The sequence below is a fragment of the Pipra filicauda genome, unplaced genomic scaffold, assembly GCF_003945595.2.
Source record: "Pipra filicauda isolate LSUMZ 115617 unplaced genomic scaffold, ASM394559v2 scaffold6_size6359152_pilon, whole genome shotgun sequence".
Taxonomy (NCBI): domain Eukaryota; kingdom Metazoa; phylum Chordata; class Aves; order Passeriformes; family Pipridae; genus Pipra; species Pipra filicauda.
Window position 1 is genome coordinate 6,308,564 of NW_024104865.1, and position 21,212 is coordinate 6,329,775.

The 21,212-nt window shown below is 39.1% G+C and overlaps 1 protein-coding gene across 7 annotated transcripts in view; it reads right to left on the minus strand.

Moving 5' to 3' along the window:
* PHF21A (PHD finger protein 21A) overlaps window positions 1-21,212 on the minus strand; it is a 129,825-nt gene that overhangs the window by 107,708 nt on the left and 905 nt on the right. The window contains exon 2 of one of the 7 annotated variants that reach the window (XM_027750161.2): window positions 20,782-20,867. The exons of 4 other annotated variants lie outside the window; for them this stretch is intronic. The gene's annotated coding sequence lies outside the window, so the exon portion shown is untranslated. Of the gene's footprint in view, window positions 1-20,735; window positions 20,868-21,176; window positions 21,199-21,212 lie in introns of those variants that run through there. 2 more of the 7 variants (XM_027750160.2, XM_027750162.2) reach the window with 2 other exon arrangements.

Sequence of the window (21,212 nt, forward strand, 5' to 3'; positions counted from 1 at the left end):
TAGCCAAATTTATTTCTATTTCACCAGCTATTATTTCATTAAACCATGTTGTCACTTTGGCATTCCTGATCTCCTGAGCACAGGAAAAAAACCAACCAAACAAACCAGCTTAAGACCATCTAACAATTAGTATTCCCTGTCTGTAGATTAATTAGGTAAAGACTATGAGGGTTTTCACGAGTTTCTAATTTGTGTACCGATAAAATATAATAGAGCACTTAAAAGGTATCAACATGTTTTACTCACAGCTTAAATAAAAAGGCAGTAAACAGAATTAGGTAAAACATGCTCGTTTCAAACTCTGAACTCAACAGAATATTGAAAGCTCCTTTCTCTCCCCCTCCATCCCAAAATAAAAGCGTGAGTGAGAAGGGATTTCATTACATTCTTAGAACTGTTATGAGCAAACCCAGCCACTCGCACTTAGCATGCAGGCTGTACACACTCCCAAGTACGTCACACTGAGAAAACACGCTTGCTGAGCTATCTGCCTTCCCAAGGCCTCCAACGCGCTGTCGCTAGGCCTAAATCAGGTAGGCTCTGTGCAGCGCTGCTGTAGATGAACAGGAGTCCACCCCTTCTCCCCATTTCCCTTAGATTTAACTACCAGATCATTCCAGCATCAGCTTTTTCTCTCTGCTTCCTTCAGCTGTAATGTCTGTATTTAAAAAGACAACAGCATCACAATTTACTGTGCAAGACTTGGCCCTGATTTTTTTCCTTCTTTACTACACCAGCTACCCTGCAGCTTCTGAGCCATTGTGGGCTGTTGTTTTGTGTTCCTTGAATGCAACAGGACTTAGTCTGCCAGGCTGCATCACTGTTTCACAGCATACCTCTAAGGGGAAAAAATTACCCTCTTCTTGCCTGCATCCTGCTGGGCACTGAATATTCAGATTACTCCATTCTCTCAACAGATAACAAGTCCACCACTGTTGAATATTCAAACATTTCTCTCTTTAAACCCGAATTCCTTACTTTCCTGTTTATTTTCATACAAAGCTATTAAATAAAAGTGCAATTAAGCAGTGGCCTGAGTACCTCAAGTGTTCTCTTACAGATAATCTGATTTTTCTGCCAGGAAAAAGTTCGGTCTCATTTTGACAACTACTTTGAGCCTTTCACTTAATCTAATTCAGCCCTTTCCTGCTCTAAAGATTTCTAATCTACCCTGTAGCTTTGCAACGCTCAGGTTGAGGAAAAAAAAGAGTTTTGTCTCTATACCTCGTGAACTTTCTCATTCAACCAAGATGGAATAACACTGAGGTAAAAACCACATTTTCTAGTAGCTTTACCCTGAATGAGATTTGGGTAAACTACTTGATGCAACACAATCTCATGAGACTGACACAAAACTATTGGGAAAACACAACAGCATGAACTAAGGTACAGATGAAGTCTCAAAATTCATCTTCACCAAGCCAAACAATAAGGGGTAACATTCTGGAGGTCAAACATATATCAGAATACTGCATTAAACAAATTAATAAATAAACAAACACAAAAAAAAAACCTTTAAAAAACACAAAGACTCAGAGGTAAGTACAAAAATACAAACTTTACCTGAATACTGGAGGCAAAAATGGTTTCACTGTACTTTTTACTAAAAAAAATAAAATTCTACACACACAAAAAAAAAAAAAAAAAAAAAAAAAATCGAACCCCCCAAAAAAACCAAAAGTTATTTTCTTCCACAAAACAGTTCACAGCAATTCAAAAAGAAAAGATTTTCTAGACGATCCAGAGTACATGCAACTTTTCTTTTTAAATATATAATTATTTAAACAGTGAGTTAACTAGCTCATTGCAATGGAAACCCTGACAACACTTGATACATAAAACATTTATGACAGTCCTAAAGAATTACTAGACAACAGCCTACACAAAAAAGATGGACAAGTGAGAACAAGTTTATATATGCACCTTGGAAAGACCTGTTTTCTATTTCCCATTACAAATCTGTTTTCTGATCTCAAAACCTGAGCAGCTGTTTCCCCCCTCTCTTCTGCACAATATACCTCAAGTAAATTACATGTTTTGTTTCAGTCCCTTGTCTTTCAAGAAACACCAGCCCTAGAGGAAAGGAAAAGAAGGATGACACCACTCTCCACACCCTTTTCAGTCCCCTGCGCTGCAAGAAAACATACACCTTTGTACCAGACAGAAGATATTTAAGATCCAATCCCAAAACCAAACTTGGAGCATTTTAAGTAATTCTAAAACATGAAGTATTTAATGTCTTGGAAGTCACTCCTAGTGAGTAATAGTCTCTATTGTCATTTTAACTTGTGCTAAATGGCATATTTTCAAATCATCTATTGGAGAAACTTTAGGAATTTCAATTATTTAAGCCCTTTCTATTTTCTCAAGTTGCATTACCAAACACATAATATCTGGCACAAGTTCTGTGGGGGAAGTGGCTCGTACATCCTACTTTCATACACACTATAGGCTCCAATCCTGGAAGAGGGAAGGATGCTAAGAAATACTTTTTTTTCCTGGAGAAGACAGGATAGTTGTTTAGTGAACAGACCAAGAGGACCTTGGGATCAGCAGAAGCACATGTTGCTAGTTTCTGAACTAGTTCATTTGAAATGCCTCTATCAAGTCGCTTTAAGAGTTTCATCTTCCAAATTCTAACACACAATAATGATAACTGGTTTATAACAATGCAAGTATTCATTTCTTGGCTTTGTATGTTTTTAGAAGTGTCTGAATAAAGTTCACTAATATACAAAACAATGGTTTGTCCAATTAGAGACCAAGAACCAAAGCAAACTTCAGGTTCATAAGCTACAAAACCAAAACACATTATTCAGTCTTCTTGTTCATGAACATCAAAAACCGTCAGTCTTACTTTTTCAAAATCTGCATGGAAGTTCTTACACGAGCAGCCAACAGTAACTTTTATGAATTAAACTTTTTGCAGTTTATTAAGCTCCTGCTGCAGTCACCCAGTATACTAGAGACTGTTCAAATTCCACAACAGCTTAATTCTAACCTACTAAAAAAATATTTTTTCCACAACTTGTGAAGCATCACAAGTACGCACCCACACAAGAGTACAAGGTGCTAAGAGCTTCTGAATATAACAATGTGAAATTGTAATTCAAATTACTAAAGGCAATTAAAAGAGGTTGAAAGAGGATTGATTTCCCCAACAATAATCTAAACCACCTAGATATCTGAAAATTTGTACAATCCGTACACACTGACCAAAGGTGAAGTTAAGGATGCAATTCTTACACCAGGTAAATCAGCAGTACCATGTGTTGCAAATTTCTGAACTAGTTCATTTGAATATCCTCTGTCAAGTGAGTCTGGATGTTCACATATGACGCATTGGTCTTCTTGTCCTCCAGGCTAAGAGTCTTCTGGACAGAAGTGTCTGTCTCAGTCCTGCTTCCTACCCCTAAGACACGATAAGAAAGAACACATGCACTACTCTGTCAGTCTAATTATTTAACTCCCAATCAATACTTAAAACAGAAAAGGAAAGGTAAATTCACATGCAGAGGCATAATAATCAAAACAAGCACTACTTTCTAGCCATATTTTTTCTCTGCAAAGTGTCTGTTTCCACTTTCCGAAAAATTCAACTAATTAATACAAACTCCCCCCAAAATCAAACGAAGATATTCCAGTTAGACAAGGAGCAAACCTGTAAGAGTTAACACCTGCCATTTGCCTGACAGTCAAACTGCCTTAAAAAACACTCATCGAGATCAATGTGGGGGGAGTGAGAAGTTTTGAGTTTCAAACCAGAATATCAAATAAAACAAAATAAAATCCTACCAAGACAAAACGAGATAAGCAATAGGTTCTTGGTATCTATTAAAAAATAAACTCACAGCTGGCCATAATAAAAACATCACAGACTTGGTTAAAAAGGAGGATGGAGACTTCCAAAAACTGGAAGAGGAAAGAACTGAAAAAAGAGGCACGGAATGCCACTACCTGCTACCTACATCATGAAGGTGATATAATTCATGATACTAAGATTATAAAGCACTGGCCATTTAAATCAGAATTAAAAAATAAAACCAAAAACACCCTAAAACTTCACATCTCTAAGCAACACTCTCTTCTAAGTATTCATATAAACGATTGCATTCTTAATGAAATGAAGCTTTTGGACATCCAACTTCAAAGCAAACGAAAAGGGAGACATGCTGGGAGACATACATCTTGAACAGCAAAAGGTTCATAGACCATGTGGCAACAAAAACAAAATGAAGTGAACCTATTTGTATACCTCACATCACCTTAGAGTAAAATCTGCAAGAGGATCTACCCAAGACTATATTAAAAGACCGATAATAAAGAAAACATGAAACAGTCAAAGAGCAGGGAAGTAAGCATAACAAGGATCATGGTAAAGTCTGTGAACATACTTTTAACTGATCTGGCAAAGAGTAAGGTTGCAGACATTGTGATGCTTTCCACTATTTCAGATAGTCGAAATTAAAGCAAACTTCAAAGAGGTTTAGGGGATCTGATAAAACCATATGACTGATTTTCATTTATTATTTTATTGTTCTGGGTCAACAAGTGCAAAGTAATATGTTCAGAGGAAAAAAATAGCCCCACCTATAAATATAAAACAATTAGTTGAAACTAGGCATGACTACTTACGAAAAAGATTTCAAGATTACTGCAAGCAAACAGTTCAACTCTCAGAAGGTATTACAAAAAGAACAGAGAACAAACTGGGAACGTTCTGCTGTGATGCATGCTGCATGTAATTCTGGCTGCTCCATCTCCAAAAGGGGAGAACCAGGAATGGCACAGAGAGGAATGACAACTAGGGAGCATGTATAAAACAAATGAAACTATTTTTCTTGCATCAACCCATCATACACACAGAAAACACAGTTAAACTGCATGGAACTGGACGCTGTGAAACACTATGTAAGCCACAGATACAGATGAGTTCAAAAAGGCAACAAATTCACCTATAAATAGTTTGATGTTGCTATTCACAGTGCGATAGCCCAAATGTAGCTTCCATCTCAGGCAGCGGCTAAACAACTGTCAGAAATCTACTGTTAATACTTCAGTGGCTGACAGAATTCACCCATTTCCTACACAGTTCAGTCAGCTGCTGCTGCTACACACTGATAAAGGCAAGATGCTGGATTAGATGGACATTTGGTCCACCACAGTATGTTAGTCCTTAAGTTTAATCACATTGAGCAGCCATGCTGGTATACGTCTTAGGTTGTTTTGGAGGTTGGTTTTCTGGTAAATAAACCAGGCTGTAATTCAAGCATGTAGTGTTAAAAGCAGAAATTGCAACCTCTGAAGCAGAAATCAAACTTGTTTATGCTTATTGTGTAATATAATGCAACAGTGAAATAAAGCCATGATCAAACATTCCAAGGGTGTGTGGGGGGGTTGTTTTTATATAATCTATCAGACTGCTGAAAAATTTTCCTATAAACCCCTCACTAATCAGGGTGTCAACCCAAGGAGATTCAGGCAGTCTCTCCTGAGAAAGACACAAAAAGTTGGAAAGCAGCACTCAACATAAGTCATGGATGTTTGTTGCAAAAACTGCCAAGACCCATTTCAGACTGGCAATAATTTGGTGTCCTCCCAGCTGACCAGAAGAAAGATCTCCTGAACCAATGGATTCAAAAGGAACATGTAGATGAATGTCTGACTCCTCTTCAAGAAAACTGAACTTGCCAAAGTCATCAGGCCCTATCTAACCCTGAAGCAGTACTGGATGCTCTCCCTTTTAATAAGGAAGTGTAGCTGAAAAAGTACTACTGTCACAGAAAATGCATAAACTCAAGCTGAGGCCCAGGATAAACATCGAACAGAATTCTGCTAAGAAGTACTGCTGATCCTTCTAGAAAGCACTGCCTAAACAATTCGGTGAATGTCTGCCTTCTCATCACTGTCAGCTTCCTTCTCTTCTGACAGATGAGCTTTTGAAGATAGCCAAACTGAAAGCCACGTAGGATAAACAAGCAGGTCTCAGTCTGTGAGAAACAGAGAAGTTTCAGTTTCTAAAGCCCAAATTACAACAAGTCTGGAAAACAAAGCAAGTGTCCAGTATACACCACTTTCCAGTACTGCTGTAGGCAGTAAGATGAAGATGGATGTACCCAATAAGCTCATCATCCTTATCAAGAACAAGCAAGTAGTAAGGATAAAAACATACAGGAAAAAAAGAGTAGAAGCTTTGTGATCAGTTTCCTAAACACAGACATTGCCTCAATGAGATTATTGCTCAGCTACACTGGTGAGAAAGCTGACCACGATTCAGTTTACATGAGAAATCTCCTAAGTCACACAAACCCACAAGAAAATAAGAATTTCAGGCTGTGCTACATTTTGTTTTCATTTCACATAGGGGCTAGCATCATTTTGTTATTTAAATAACCTTCTCCTTACAGAATCACAGAGGTTGGTTTAGAGTTCTTTCATTTTACTTTGGGAGGGGAAGTTATCATCTAGACCAGTAACAACACTGAAATTGGCCCTGCTGAAAGAAAACAGCAACAAAATGCCCTTGCCATCCTAGAGATCATTTGAGTAAACTACACCAGCAACAAATAGCACTATAAACTAACAATTCAAAGAAACTGGCACTCTTATTTGTAGTTGGGAACTTCAGATTTACTAGATGTTTTCTCACTCTGTGCTGCCATAGGCTCAGTGGTCCAGGTTGAATTTGTTGGTATTCCTGGAAGAACCACAAGAAGATATAATCATGCGTGTGTACTGAGTTTATTCATACTTCAGTGCTTCTGCTGATCATCCATGGGGCAACATTTCTCTCTTCTCCATCCCACCATTAAAGCCCATCACACATATATAGTTTGTCTTCCTGATAAACAACTTGGAAAGCTTTTTCTCAAATGCCCCACGTCTCATTGAAGGCAAATTTTAGTGCTAGATATAGAAGAACACCAAACAGTTCCTCTCAAATCTCATTCACATTTTTTGCTCACAAAAAACAAATGCTTATCCTCTTACTTTCCTCACAAGTTCAAGGTGAGTTTCTGCTCTTCCTCCATATCTGCTGATACTTCTTCAACTATTATACAGGAAAACTCAGTTGATTTCTATATATTCCAAAACAAAAGCAATCATTTTGGTTCATTTTCCTTCTGTTTCACACATTAGGTTGCGTGGAGATGGAGGAAGAACTGGACAACTGTATGGATGTCTCCAGATTTATGCCCATTTTTCTGCAATTCCAAGCCATTGGTCTTAGTGATGATGCAGGGTGACCTTTCCAGTGCAACAGAGTTCTCATGAAGTTGTGTGCTTCACATTTCCATGACACTTGCACACAAAGCAGAACTGCTTTCTTTGGCAATACAGAGAACAAGAATTTAAAGTCTTCTTTCTGAAGAACACAGTGCCAGCCAACACCATCTCTTTGGATCTCAGGCCTTCAATGTCAAGGCAATATATCTGAGATTTATTTTACAAACATCATTTCATTAAGCAGTGGTGATGTATGTGGGATTAACTGCACATGAACAGGAGAGGCACACCAATCACTGAATTGCTAACACAAGAAGATACTCTGTGAGGTTTCATTACATTCATCTATAAATCAAGAGATGACCAAAACCGTAATTCTACTTCACAGAAGTCACATTGTAGAGTATGAGATGCAATGGTTACTGAAGTTGCCTTGTGTTTGGCCTTGAAGCTGTCTCCACAGTTACAGAGTTGAGATGTCACAACATACAAACACTTCAGTAAAGGCAGTGTACTAAACTGGCTTAGTGCAGAAAGTCAACTCCAGGCTTATGCAAAACCCACCTCAAAACATGAACAACTCTAATGAAATCTAATTAGAGGGACATATCCCAAAGTTTCTAAGCTCCACAAATACTCTAAGACACCAGCAGAGACCACAAGCAGTGCCAGTAAGGGCTGTAACTGGAGATATTCCAGAACAAGAGACATGCATTTAAAAGATCATGATTCAACATCCCACCAGAGCCCAAGAACCTAACATCACGGGTAGTCACAGAATAAATCACGTGGAGTCCTAAACATCAGACTCACAGTTTTAGTGAACCATTTACAGTAGACCATGAGGCATATAACAAAAAGGGAGCCATACTTTTCATCTTTGCATTGAAATATAGCGTCCTTATTATGCATCACTAAGAGTTAGTGGAAGCAACGCTGGATCCAGCCAGCTGGGACAAATGCAGAAATTTGAGTATTGTCGACTCTGCTGATTTTTCACTTGGAAAGGGCATTTCTCCAAACTAACAGAACAAGATATCTGTCCCTGAACAGTACTCACTTAGGAGGATTGAATAATTCTGCTCACAGAAGCTGCACACAAAATAGTTTTAACGAGCGGTTAAGACTTCAGCACTGATGGCAGTAGTTCCTCACTGTTACTTGAACCATTCCTCACAACTAGATATGTAAACTTCTCTGTACCAGACTGAAAGTATGACACAGAAACAGTGTATGCAGTAAAGTTACTGAAACCTTGTTCACACCTGGGTCATAGACAAAATACATTCTGGAGATGCTTTAGTTTGGTAAATGTAAGCACAAACCTTAACTCTGACCCTCTGGACACATTTAGGATATGCCCATGTAAAAGTATCTGTACAAACAATCCTGCCTACATGGTAACATGCAATTTCTTGTATTAATTGTAATATAATGTGATGGAGCTAGAAAGGTGGACAAAAACAATTTCAATAGCAACAACTACCACCACCATCTTTCTTCTGTATTTTTTCAGGTTCTGCAGAACTTAATTTAGGATTGATTCCCAGCACCAGTGCTCACCTATGCAACTCAGATTTCACTGGATTTCAACTCCACACTTATTAATCATTCTCTCCCCGTGCATCAGAAGGTCTCCCATCCCCATTCAACCCTTCACTTTTCCCTTAACCCAAGATAACCTGAGAAAAAAAAAATACCCAAAACTTAAAAAAAGTATCCTATTTATTTTGTACAACCAGTTTTACAAGAATCTCTCCTCCTTTGGGACAAGCACTACTTATTTTTACACCACCCATACTTAATCAGTAAATCATTTTTAGGCTCACTTTAATGGTGGGACGGAGAAGAGAGAAATGTTCACGACATAGCAACATTCAGGATGCGAACGAAGCAGGCATTCTGCTGGATTAAACACACAAATGAAGGCCTCTATTCCTAGCTTAAAGTCTTCAATAAATTTACTGCAATGCAGAATAAATCAATTTCTCCCTGTGCCTCAGTTTCTCATCTGAAACATGGGAATAATGCTACCTACCAGACTGACCTGTTATCTTTCAAGTGAAGCAGATTCTCAAATAATAACAGGCACACCTATACTCAAGTGAATAAACTATGCTGATTCACAACAGCAGACTGCCTCGGCCAAATTCCGTGCTGTATTAACAAGTCAACAGGAAGCACTCCAAAATTATTACACTGATGTGCTCTGATCTTCCTTTCCCTACATACCAGTCAGATGGCACTCTTACTACTCCTTGTAAATATACAGGTACAGGTATCAACTTCAAATTATGTCTTCCCTTCCCCTTTTATTATATTCTCCCTCCTTACCCCTTAACAGCCTTTTTTTTTTTTCTTCCTTCTCCTCAGAAGTACATAAGTGGGAACTGTAGCATCTGGAGAATGGTATTTGTAGCTGGGGTAGTCACACTCAGTGTGGGAGTACTGATGGTAGTCACTAATCTGAAAGGAAGAATTCAAGTAACCATACACCTAATAGAAGTTCCTTTCTTCTCAAAACCATGATTATTCAATACAAGTAAAAAGATTTACACACTATTGTTACAAACATAGCACTGAATCACTGGGTCAATCTAAGGTGGAATCACATAAGCATACAATTAGTGTTTAAGGGAAGAAAAGTGCAAGACTGCTGTACAGTGAAAGTAGACTTCAGCTACAAGAAAAACAAAGTGTTCAAAGCAGTTTTACTTACACTGATTGCCACGGATTTTTAACTGATTGTTTACTTAAAGCTGGAATAATAAACTGTAGGTTTATCTCATTTCAGTGGCTACTATAAACAGTTGAAAGGCCTATCATTTTCAACCTTCACAATGGTGACAGAGGGTGAAAGGGTATCACAGAGCATGGTATGATTGTGCTTTCTAAACAAAAGGATTGGCAGTTAGAAGGCGGCTCTTTGTGGCAGTCAATTACTTTTATTCCCAAGGAGCCAAGACCTATCCCCAGGGTGCTTCACCCAGAGGAGAAAGTGGTAACATGCTGCTGAGAGACACTCCTCCTTCACATCCCCTCAACATTCAACATCACCACAGCCTTCACCTGCTCTCCTGGGACCCGCTGATTCCACGTACATAACAGCCCCACTTCAACACTGTCCTAGGAGATGGAGACAACCACCACATGGCAAGAAGGCTTACCACAACAGCAGAGACTAAGATGGGACAAAATAGCGGGGAGCAGTAAACTACTACCACATATGCCACTGCAGCATCAAGACCAACACTTACACTACTGTGGTATCAGTATAGTGCCCATCGTTACAGAAACTGCTTTGCAAAGTTACCCCTTAAATAAATTCTGTTGTTTAAAAATTAATGCCTAGATTTTTAATTATCTTATTGTTGTACTAGAAAAGATGTTTAAACACATCTCTCTACACACACACACAAATTCTCATGCACTGCTCTCATTACATTGTCCTTACATATTCCTCTCCTTGCCATTTCAAGGATGGCGCTTTTTTCACTTCTAAAATGCCTTTAAGAAAAATCCTAGCTCCTATCAATTGAAACTCTATTGTCCAATAGAGGGCGGGGGGAAAGTAATGAGGACCAGAAACTTACATCGTGTAATTTTAAGTCCCTTCTAATACAACTTCTGATCCCCAAGATAACCCATGTGAGTCTTAGTGCCTACTGGAATACCAAAGAGGTTTCACAGCTGAAGGATTAAAATGCATCTTGTATATGTGGAAATATGGAAAAAATTGTGCTAAAAAACATGCAGATAGTATTTAACTCTATTTCTCAATTTATGCAAGAGTTTCTGAAGAAACTACAGGAGTTGTTGGTATAGCTGAGAAAAAGCAGAGGCATGTCTAATACATAGTACTTTCTAGACACAAACAGGGATTTAACAGATGTTTGTTCCATTCCTTAGTTCAAGTTTTCAAAAGTCTTAAGAGTAAGACAGCCTATACACATTATGATGAAGTCACCCGACATATTAACAATAAATCTAGCATAAAGGAAACCCAGCATTTTTTAACAAAAACAACCACAGGCACAGAAGTGTGGATTAAGGTCCCAAATAGTAAGGAATTGTTCACTTTTATCTTACTTCAGGAAGGAGTAAACCTAAGATCAGTATTTTTGCTCATGCAATTCTGCAGCAACGACAATGTCAGTGCAAAGCAACTTGAGGTCCAGCATTCACACCCTCACTGACCTACACTGATCAACTCTGCAGCTGAGAAGATACTGTTACCACAGTAGGGCACTAACCCTGCACACGCATCTAACAGGCCAGTAACACTAGGTTTTGACTGCAAAAACTGCAGCTCATCATCATAGGAAAAAACATTTGATTAAACAATCTATTAGAGTTCTGCATCAACAGTCAAACATCCAACTATGATTCCTGTGAGAAGTAAGGTGGGAGAAGACCATGTAAGTTTTAAGAAGAAACAGCCACACAGGGATGTGAATTATGGGAAGGGAGGAGATTTCCATGTTTACTTTAGAGCATGACATTCAAAAGAAAAGTAGAGCAGGTGAAATATGCCAAAATGCAGGTGGAAAACGGAAACCAAGTCTGATTCTGAAACAACTTTCACAGTGACAAATCCACTGACTTCAGCAGAATTCTCTAAGAACTCAAAATAAGGGGTATGATGTGGTGGGATTCCTCCTTGGGAAAAGAATTGCAGTTGACTCAAGGACAGGTACTTGGCATTCAGAAACAGCACAAACCTTGATGGTGCCTCCCAATTTATTTCTGACCAGAATGTACTCTCTGAAAGGGTAAAAAGGGAAGCTCAGGTAGCCACATCCTTTCCATTTGGGGTCACTGAGAAGAGCATCCTTAATACAGCAAATTCATGCTACACACAACAATAGATTTACATGATAAAGATGCTTATCAGAGACAATTACTGCAAGCTAAGCAGCAGTGAAATGGTATCTGGAGCTCCAGCTAGATGTAAATTAGCAAAAAGCTTCATTATTAGTAATATAGGCCATTGTAGTCCTTTATTATAGAGTTATAAAAAACGTTTGTTAGTGCAGGGTGGGGAGCTGGATTTTTATTGCAATTTTATTGTTTGGGCTTTTTTTTTTTTTGGTTAATCCATCACAAGTCAGGTTATTCAAATTTTAGACCAAATATTTCAATTGGGGCAGTTTTGTCACACTGGTAAAAAGGGATAGAGACAAAAAGTATTTCTTGGACACATCAAGGACTAATTTCTGGCTTTCATGTAAAATTTTGTTGTGTTAGCAAATTAAGCAAAAGCCCTGAATTAATAGATTCCAAGTTCTTACAAAGCGTTATAAGAGCTCAACATTAGCCACTTTTTAAAGGAATAGCAAAGACACTAGGAGCCAAAGTACCCAGTGTGAGATCCCCCAAGGGTCAGCAGCAGCATCTTAAACAGGCAATAGATTCTTCAAATTTTGTCTAGTGCTTCAGCCCTACAAAATCCACTTAAAACTATCTTTTTTGGGGAAAAGAATGAAATCCTGGTACTTTCAATTCAACTGTGAAGCTTCCCATCAGCTTGAGCAGGGCCAGGATTTCTTCCCAGATCACGACAGATTTGCTCTTATGAGATAAGAAGTACTTATAGAAAAGTTTCTATTTACAACTATGCATCAAACCCTTTTGTACATCCCTATTACCCATGTTCCTTATCTAGAATACCCTGATACAGCAGTGTTTACAAAGGGCACTGTAGCAGGCTCTCTACAGAGGGTAGAATGTCCTTGAAGGACAAGATACATCATCTTTCCACTACTATAGATTTATCTTGGTTTCTTCTCCTGCCTGTTTTGTAGGTCCAATCAGCCAATGAAAGGGAATTTCATCCTTGCACAGCAACAACGAGAGCCTTTCTAATCATGTCAAGATACTAATAGTAACTATTTCAGCTAACAGTGTGTCCTGTCAGCAATTTGCTTCCCATGGGCTATGAAGGGGCTGGGAACACATAAAGAGAACTATTTTACTGTTTACACAGTCTGTTACAGTTACAGTGTAGGTAGGGTTTTAGATGTATCTCTGTAGATCTACTTTTTTGCATCAGTTTTAAACAGAAATGTCAGCAACGTACAGTGTGTACAACCCATCAGTGCTGACAAAATACACTGTCTCAAGAAAGCTACTATCACTTAAATATCTGTCATGTATATAATCTGTACAGGTGAAGGAGGAAGCAGCTTTTCCTTAGGTTTTGGGGTTTTTTTGCACACCTATGAGGCAAATACGAACTCTGAATTCACAATGCATGGAATTCCTGGACACTTACTAAAAGAAGGATTTTGTCACACAGACTTAGATTACAGTGATTACAAAGAAGATACTTTCCAACATTAGAAGTTTGGAGGTCTTAATCTTAGTGCTACTTATATACATTCTGATTTCAGGCATTCAGTTATTCTCTCTGACTTTGGCAGGATTTAATGTAAAATACATGTGACTTTTTGCAAGACTGGAGCTCTAATTACTTTATCTAAAAACATAAAAAAATGTTTATATCGTATTGTTTGGCACTTAAATATTAACCTTTTTATCTCTCTCTCTCATACAAACTGAAGAGCAAAGTTAAAGTTAAATGTTCACTCACTTGAAAATTAACTACATTATCCAAATCATGGCACATCAGACTACAGCAAACACTAAACTTGTTTCTGGCTGAACAACTGAAGTCAAATTAATGTCCATGTTAACTGTGGCAAATCCCACTGAGCATCTTGTGTGAAAATACACAGTTCTTATGGATATAAAGGCAAGCATTTTGATAAGTTACTATTCTTCTACCCCTAGTTCAGACACGTCACTTACTTTGATGTGAATTCAAGCACAGCGGTCAAGACTCAAATACACCTTACAAAAACTGCCAGATGTGCCCTGCTTTGGTTGCACCTGCCAGTACCTGTGTGTGAGTCTCTGTGTCCCCTTGGGAATCAGAGATGGAGTCACCAGCCCCTACAGCCAGAACACAAACCGGGTCCCCTGCTCTGTTGCATAAGGCACCTATGTCATCACTTGCTCTCAAGAAACACAGCAGAGAAGCGAGATCTCGGCAGGTAAAAACGCCACTCAAATTCCCTCTCACTCTGACAGAAACCCACTGCGACAGTTGGGCAGCAGCTGGAAAGAACAACATGGCTGCCATACTGCCAGTAACAGAGATCTCCTTCTGCCGTATGTTTCCATCCACAGCACTAATTTGAAAGATTAAAAATTCCCAGAACATCAAACAAGATACTTGCAATCAGAGACAAAGCAAGGTGTTAGTGCAATTATTAATATATTCTTTGTACAAAAACACATAAGCAGTTGGAAGCCTCCCCTCATCCACTGCTTTTCTCTAAAAATACTGCCCAACTACAAACTGTCTTCAACTTGTAAATAAAAATACCTGGCTGCTACACAGGCTTAAGCTGACCAACAAGAACTGTGTAAGGTATTGAGGACTGGGTTTCTAGAACACTGTAGCATCTTTAACTCTTCACTCCAAATCTCCAATTTCTGCTCATGAAAACTACAGGTCCCAGGATGCCTTAGGATATCACAATCCAGGCAGGCCATTCTGATAAAAACACAGCATAGCACACTGGGGCCTGTAGTTTCCACAAGCCACATTCTTGCTGAAGATGAGACCAGATGTAGGCCATATTGCACACTTCCAGAGGCCCACAAACAACACACACGGCGTAAGGGGACACTGCTGCTACTAATCATCAGGTAAGCTGGATTGATATCCAGTTCTTCTATACTGAAGTTAAGAGGCCAAAGATTTCAGCAAAAATAAACATCACCTAACCAACAGTCCTTAAAGAGTAATCAGCAGCTTGGCTACTTTTAAACATGCAGAATGGGCCGTAGCTTTTTATCATCTTTTACTAAAATACAATAAGAATTTAAGGGTTTTTTTCTCCCAAGACTTACATTTAATAACATTAAAGCATACTCTTCTGAATACCAATAAGAAAAGTATGTTTGGTGAGGGGCATATTCTCCCTGTCCAGAATTTAGTAATCTGGAAATAAATTGCGCTCTTCCTCCATTTCTACAACATGCTGAAGCAGGGGCTTGCCTCTCTTCTGAGAAAAAGCAGTGCTTAGCTGAAAATTAAATAGCTGTGTCTCAGCGTAGGCCTCAGAGAGGAATACGCTGTACTTCAGTAAAGGGAAAGGCAGCTCCCCCTACCAGTATGTTTTAAGAAGGTTTTCACCCAAGAAAGAAACAACCAGAGAAAAAAATGAATAAGTCCTCGTTTCTTTTCCTTCCCTTTTCCCTGAGCTCTGGATTATTATTATTAAAAAACAGTAATATGCACATATAATACCACCTAAGTACTTATATGCTTCCTTAGTCCTTGTAGTACACCACAGTCTTTGCAGCGCTTCCAGGCTAGCAGGCAGCACACCTGCAAAAACATGCAAAAGAAAAAGGACCATGCAAAAGGGAAAGACTGGGCCAAGAGAAAGACAGCATCCCACAGAAAGAAATGGTGATGCTTCAATCACCCGAAAGTCATCCTGATGCACTTCCCTACTGAGGCAAGAGGCCTCAGGAGCATCTAAAGGTTTTGTCAACACAGCAATGCCGTCCATAGGCCAAAGACAGCTGTTGCCATAGTTACTATCAGCCAGCTTATCAGAAAATAATTATTGCGATTCCTCAGAAGTTTTGTTAAAACAATTAAAAGCTTCAATAGGATACCACTTGATCTCCTCAATTAACTGTTTGCAACTACACTGCCTTTGGGATCCACATGGTTAACAACGCTTGGATCTGCAGTGTTGAAGAGGAACAAGGGCAGGAATCAATGTTCCTTCTCCCTTTCCTACTGACAGCTTGTATTTCACAGGCAGAAACAAGGAAACCAAACCACCGAAAGCTTGGCTGCTCTGCTGGAGTTCTCTCGCAGGCCTGGAGACTGAGTCCAGGCACAGGCCATCTTAAGAGTCACAGGCTCAAATCTGCCCTTGTTTGTTTTAACCACTGACATATCTATACTGCAATTCAAGAAACACAGACTACATTTTCAAAACCTATTTCTAATTACACTTGCAAAGATAGTCCCTCAATTCAGAGGCAGCCATCATAACTTCTGTATCAAGCAAACTTTCTCTTTTGACTACAAGTGCAGTACTGTCAGGTGGAGGGGCAGAATAAGAAAACAAACATTTCAAGAAATTAAGAAGCATAGAAGCTATGTGAGCGTGGCCTAGGACTGAGATCACACGAAGCAGAGTCCCTCTCCTCTGCATACCACTTAAAAATGCATTCCCACCAGTAACAACAAACATTAGGCAGGGGCTGGGGGTCTAGCGGGGGTGGGGGCAAAACATTTGTTTTCTGGTGTGAGGTTTTTTAAAGCATGCTTTGAGCATCCAATCTCTTCTAATCCAGGAGTGAGTACTTGTATTAACAGTGAAGAAGAAATCTCAGGCATGAGGGAACGAATAATAGGTCAAACCTTATAGGCAAAGAGTTTTTAAGGCACGAGGTACTTGATAATTCCATCAGAGATATTAAAATGATATAAACAGTAATCAGAAAATAAATGTTGCAGAGAAGCCTATATCAAGTAGCACTCTTCCTCAAAACCTGGCATGATCAAAGTATTAAAACAAAAGACTCTGTGGTAAACTGGAGGCTTTGTTAGGACAGTAGATGGGTCAATCCTCTCAGACCAAAGGAAGGGTCCTGCCAGAACTTTCTACAGCTACAAAAATTATTTTAGGAACAGACAATTCTAACTGCAAAATCTGACTGCCATGTGAGTGCGCCTTTCCTCATCACTAAATACATTTTAAAAACTCTCGATTTCTATATATTTTACAGCCATTCTATGAGCTATACTTGCCATTTCACTTTTGTAAGGTTTTGACATAACAAAAGTAGAATCAAACAAACTCAAAATCATAAAAGTGAGGAGTCCAGTGAGAACTTGGTACGGTGCAGGAGCCACAAATTATTTAAAACTTTCAAAAGAAACAAAAGGGCTTTTCTTTTTTAAATGAGACTGTACTTGCAATAAGGAAAAAAAAAAAAAGGAAATAAGAAAACACAAAGTTACCCCCCGCCAAATGTAAATAAAATTCTTTTTTGCCTGCATAATGCATCTCTCTACCACCAGCATAAGCCAAACACTGGCTTTGTGCTATACTGAACATGAAATATTAATGTAAGATACCTATAAAAACTATCCTTTTATACCCTCTATTTACATGGTAAAGAAGTAAGTATCTAGCCCCTTGCATTCAGCAGACATCTCAAAACCCTTCTGTGCTCTGCCCCACCTTTCCAGTATATGGTTTGTTCCTAAATAACCTTTGTGCTGTTAAAATACATCAGAAACAGGATGTGAGCTGCTTTCTGGCACAGAGTAATTGAACAAGGGCAATTCACGAACATACAGGAGCCAGGCCTTTTGTAGAGTCTTACACTTCTAGTATACAGCTACGCATGTGACTGCACAGTTGTGAGCATAAAGGGTGAAGGGGACAGTGAGGAAATACTATTAGAAGCTTAATAATAGGTTTTTAGCACTGCTCCTTCTACACAAGAAGCCTCTCTCGAAGGAGAGGCTTTACAGTTCACATCCCTGTATGATGGTCCCTCAAAAAGCAAAGCCCTATCACAGCTATGAAGTTCTTTCTGGAGGATTTTAAACAAGCAAAACCAACAAACCAGAAACAATAGTAAAAAAGACTAAGTCACCAACATGTGTTTCTCACATGATAGTCATCTTGAGTTTCTGGTATCCACAAAAAAAGCGAATAACATATGAAATAAGATAGTCCATCAAGGTTCCTTCAAACTGGACTAAAACGAAAGTGAAATCTCCATTGTAAACAATTTCCAGTATCAATTCATTTGACCAAATAAAGTTCTTCAGGGCTCTGAGAATAAGTATAAAGGAACTGAACAGCTACATGTGTTCATTATAAACAAACTGCATGAGCAACCCAAGTGATAGCCAGGCTCACTATCAAAGCTTTCCAACTGAACACGGAATTTTACAACTTTCTAAGGAGTCAATAAAACACATTTTATTTTCAAAAACAAACAAACAAAAAGTGCATGAAAATTGTATCCCTTGTACAGATCCACTCCAAGACATTTTTAACTATTTTTTTGAACCACAATTTCTAAGTTGAACAGGCACATAGAAAACGTCATCTCTAAAAAAAAAGAGAAGTTGAAGTAAGAACTATTTAGGCCCAATTCTTGAAGCACAGCTGAAGCTGAACGGCTTAGGGTTACAAAACCTAAAATCAAAGCAGAGATTTCACCGTTGAAGCCGGAAAACACAACAGCACTTTTTTTTTTTCTGAGCAACATAAGTTTTAATTTCCTCATTTTGCTTTAAGTTCTTTGAAAGAAAAGTTTTTTATTTTCATTCCCTAAAGAAAGAAAACCACTTTCAAATGCCTTCTTCCAATTCATAACAAATCCAGTTCAGGGAGCACATAGAGAAGAGCAAAGATTAAAAACTTTCCTGCAGAAATCTTACAATAACTAATGGCAAAATAATTATTAATAACAAAATACTCCTCAACACAACATTTTGAATTATACACATTAGCTTTGCTAGTTAAATGAAAAATCAACAAAATCCACCATGGGATCCACTCCAAGTTTCTTGTCACTCGGGCCAGTACAGCTAAAAAGCGGGGACATGACATAGGTGACATCCAGCTGGTGGCAAGTACTCTCACTGAGCAAGCACCTACCTTCTGCTAGACAACGGGTCTCTTAGGACCTTGAAGAGACACTCTACACATGCTACTATGCAACATGAAATCAATGGATAAAGAAGTTGCTTCATAATCCCTCTGTATGAGCTCAAACTCCTAGCTGATGTAACCATCATAAAATAATCTAATTTCTCTACCACAGTAAAGTTGAAAGGTTTAAAAACATGGAAGAATCACATCATTTTTTTAAAATACAGTTTTAAAGTCTCATTAATTGAGCTACAGAATTCCTTTCTAGGAAACAATAATAAAAAGTGCCCCCAAAGAGGCAGTTTCATTTAGCTATCTTGAAGCATGCACAGATATGAATAAAATTCTCAAAGTCTGTGATCTTTCTACTTAAGTGTGGTAGTTAACTTCTTTAACTAATATGAGTAGCTATGCATATTTTTTGTTTCTTTTTTCAAGATCCTGTTCTCAGTAGTAATTTAATATCACTATTTAATATAACCTATAAAGTTATATCATACATGATCACTAACAAGCTTAACATAAACGTTTTAGCATTTAACCTGGTAGAAATAATGAATTTTATATTTTTAAGGGTTGGGTTTTTTTCCTAAGGCTTTGAAAAGAATGTTATTTTTTTCACAAATTAAGCCCCGAAATAAGCCCATCTTTATCAAAGTTAAAAATTCCCCTGCTATGTAGCAGATCCAGCCCCACCAACTAACCCGGCGAAGGACAGGAAAGCCAGAGGAAGCTGACTTACAAAACTGAAACTAAGCAGGTGTCTTCATTGTTAGAAGTGAGCACAATGGGGAAAAAAAGTAAACAGACAGCCAAAATCCTTCTTATTTCTGATACCTGAAAATCTACAGCTAAGCAAAAATATGCATCCATCTATAAATCTATGTATCTGTCTTGGTGTACAGGAGAATCTGTCCTTTAACCTGATAACAAGCAACACCACAAGAAAATTTCCGTGGCCCAAAAGAGCCTACCCCTTACTGGAGCCCTGCCATTACGGAGCGCACATCCCCACCTGATCTCTCCACGCTCAGACCTGCCGTACATCACAGTACACAACTTTCCCGTGACACACCAAGTTATTACCCCCAGTGGGACCTTTTTACATGCAGTCTCCACAGCGAACAAAAGTTCATTGTCAAGCTCAGCGCTTGGGCCCAAACAAATATCCAAAGGGGGTAGGAGGAGGAGAAAGGGGGGAAGCACTCCTATCCACAATTATAAGATTTGCAGGCAATCACCGTTACTTACAATTAAAAAGTGGGAACAGGTGTAGGAGATATCATACTTTGATAGCTGAACAAAGAATATTATAGCACGTGACTGAAATGTGATGACATTTGTTCACCAATCGAAAACAAAAGCCACTCTCCAATGGCACTCTTTCCTCCACCCCCAAGAATTAGGAACTTGGAAATCTCTCCATATTGAAACACATCTGTTCATAGCCTCATTTTTTGACACTTGAGAAGAAGTTGAATGAAGAGCTCCATGCATTAATCTAACACGAATTTACCCAAAAAACCTCATCGTACAATCCCATCAGCGCCCACCAAACTGCAGAAGGTAGTTGGGGGGAAAGCTCTACCGACAGCGAAGCTCGGAATAATAAAGAACAGAAAAAAATCAAAACACACACTACCACCAAAAAAAAAAAATCCCGCAGAAAGGCAAGTGAAGAAAGGAGCATGCACAAGAGGACTACACCAAATGGCAGAGTCCCACATAGAGCCCCACTCCACCTACACGGGCGCAGGAGGGAGGGAAAAAATAAAAATAAGGAAGTGTCCGTACCTAATGCCGGAGCAGGAGTGGGCACCCCCGGCCCCCGGCCCCGTACCTGTGCGGGAAGGGCAGCCCCAGGGCGAGAGGGGCAGGCCCGGCTCCGGAATAACAAGTTGCTGAAGAAACGGAATTTTCCCGGCGCTGCTCGGGCCACAAAGACGAATGAAAGGAAGGAGGGAAGGAAAAAAAAAAAAACAAAAACGCAGCAGCGGCTTTACTACGAATTATCCATCATCGAGAGCGGCATCATTTCCCAGATAATAATAAAACTTCCCCGACAGCATCGCGGCGAAGGACCCGACCAAGAGAAAAGGGCCTGGAAATAATCATCCTGAAGGAAACCGGAGGGGAGGGGATAAGCCTCCCTCCCCCACCCCATCCCCAGTGCAATGTGTCATCTCCTTCCCCTGCTCCTCCCCCCAACCCCAATGTGTCACCTCCTCCTTTTACCCCAAGTGTCACCCTCCTCCACCTCTCCCGCTCCCG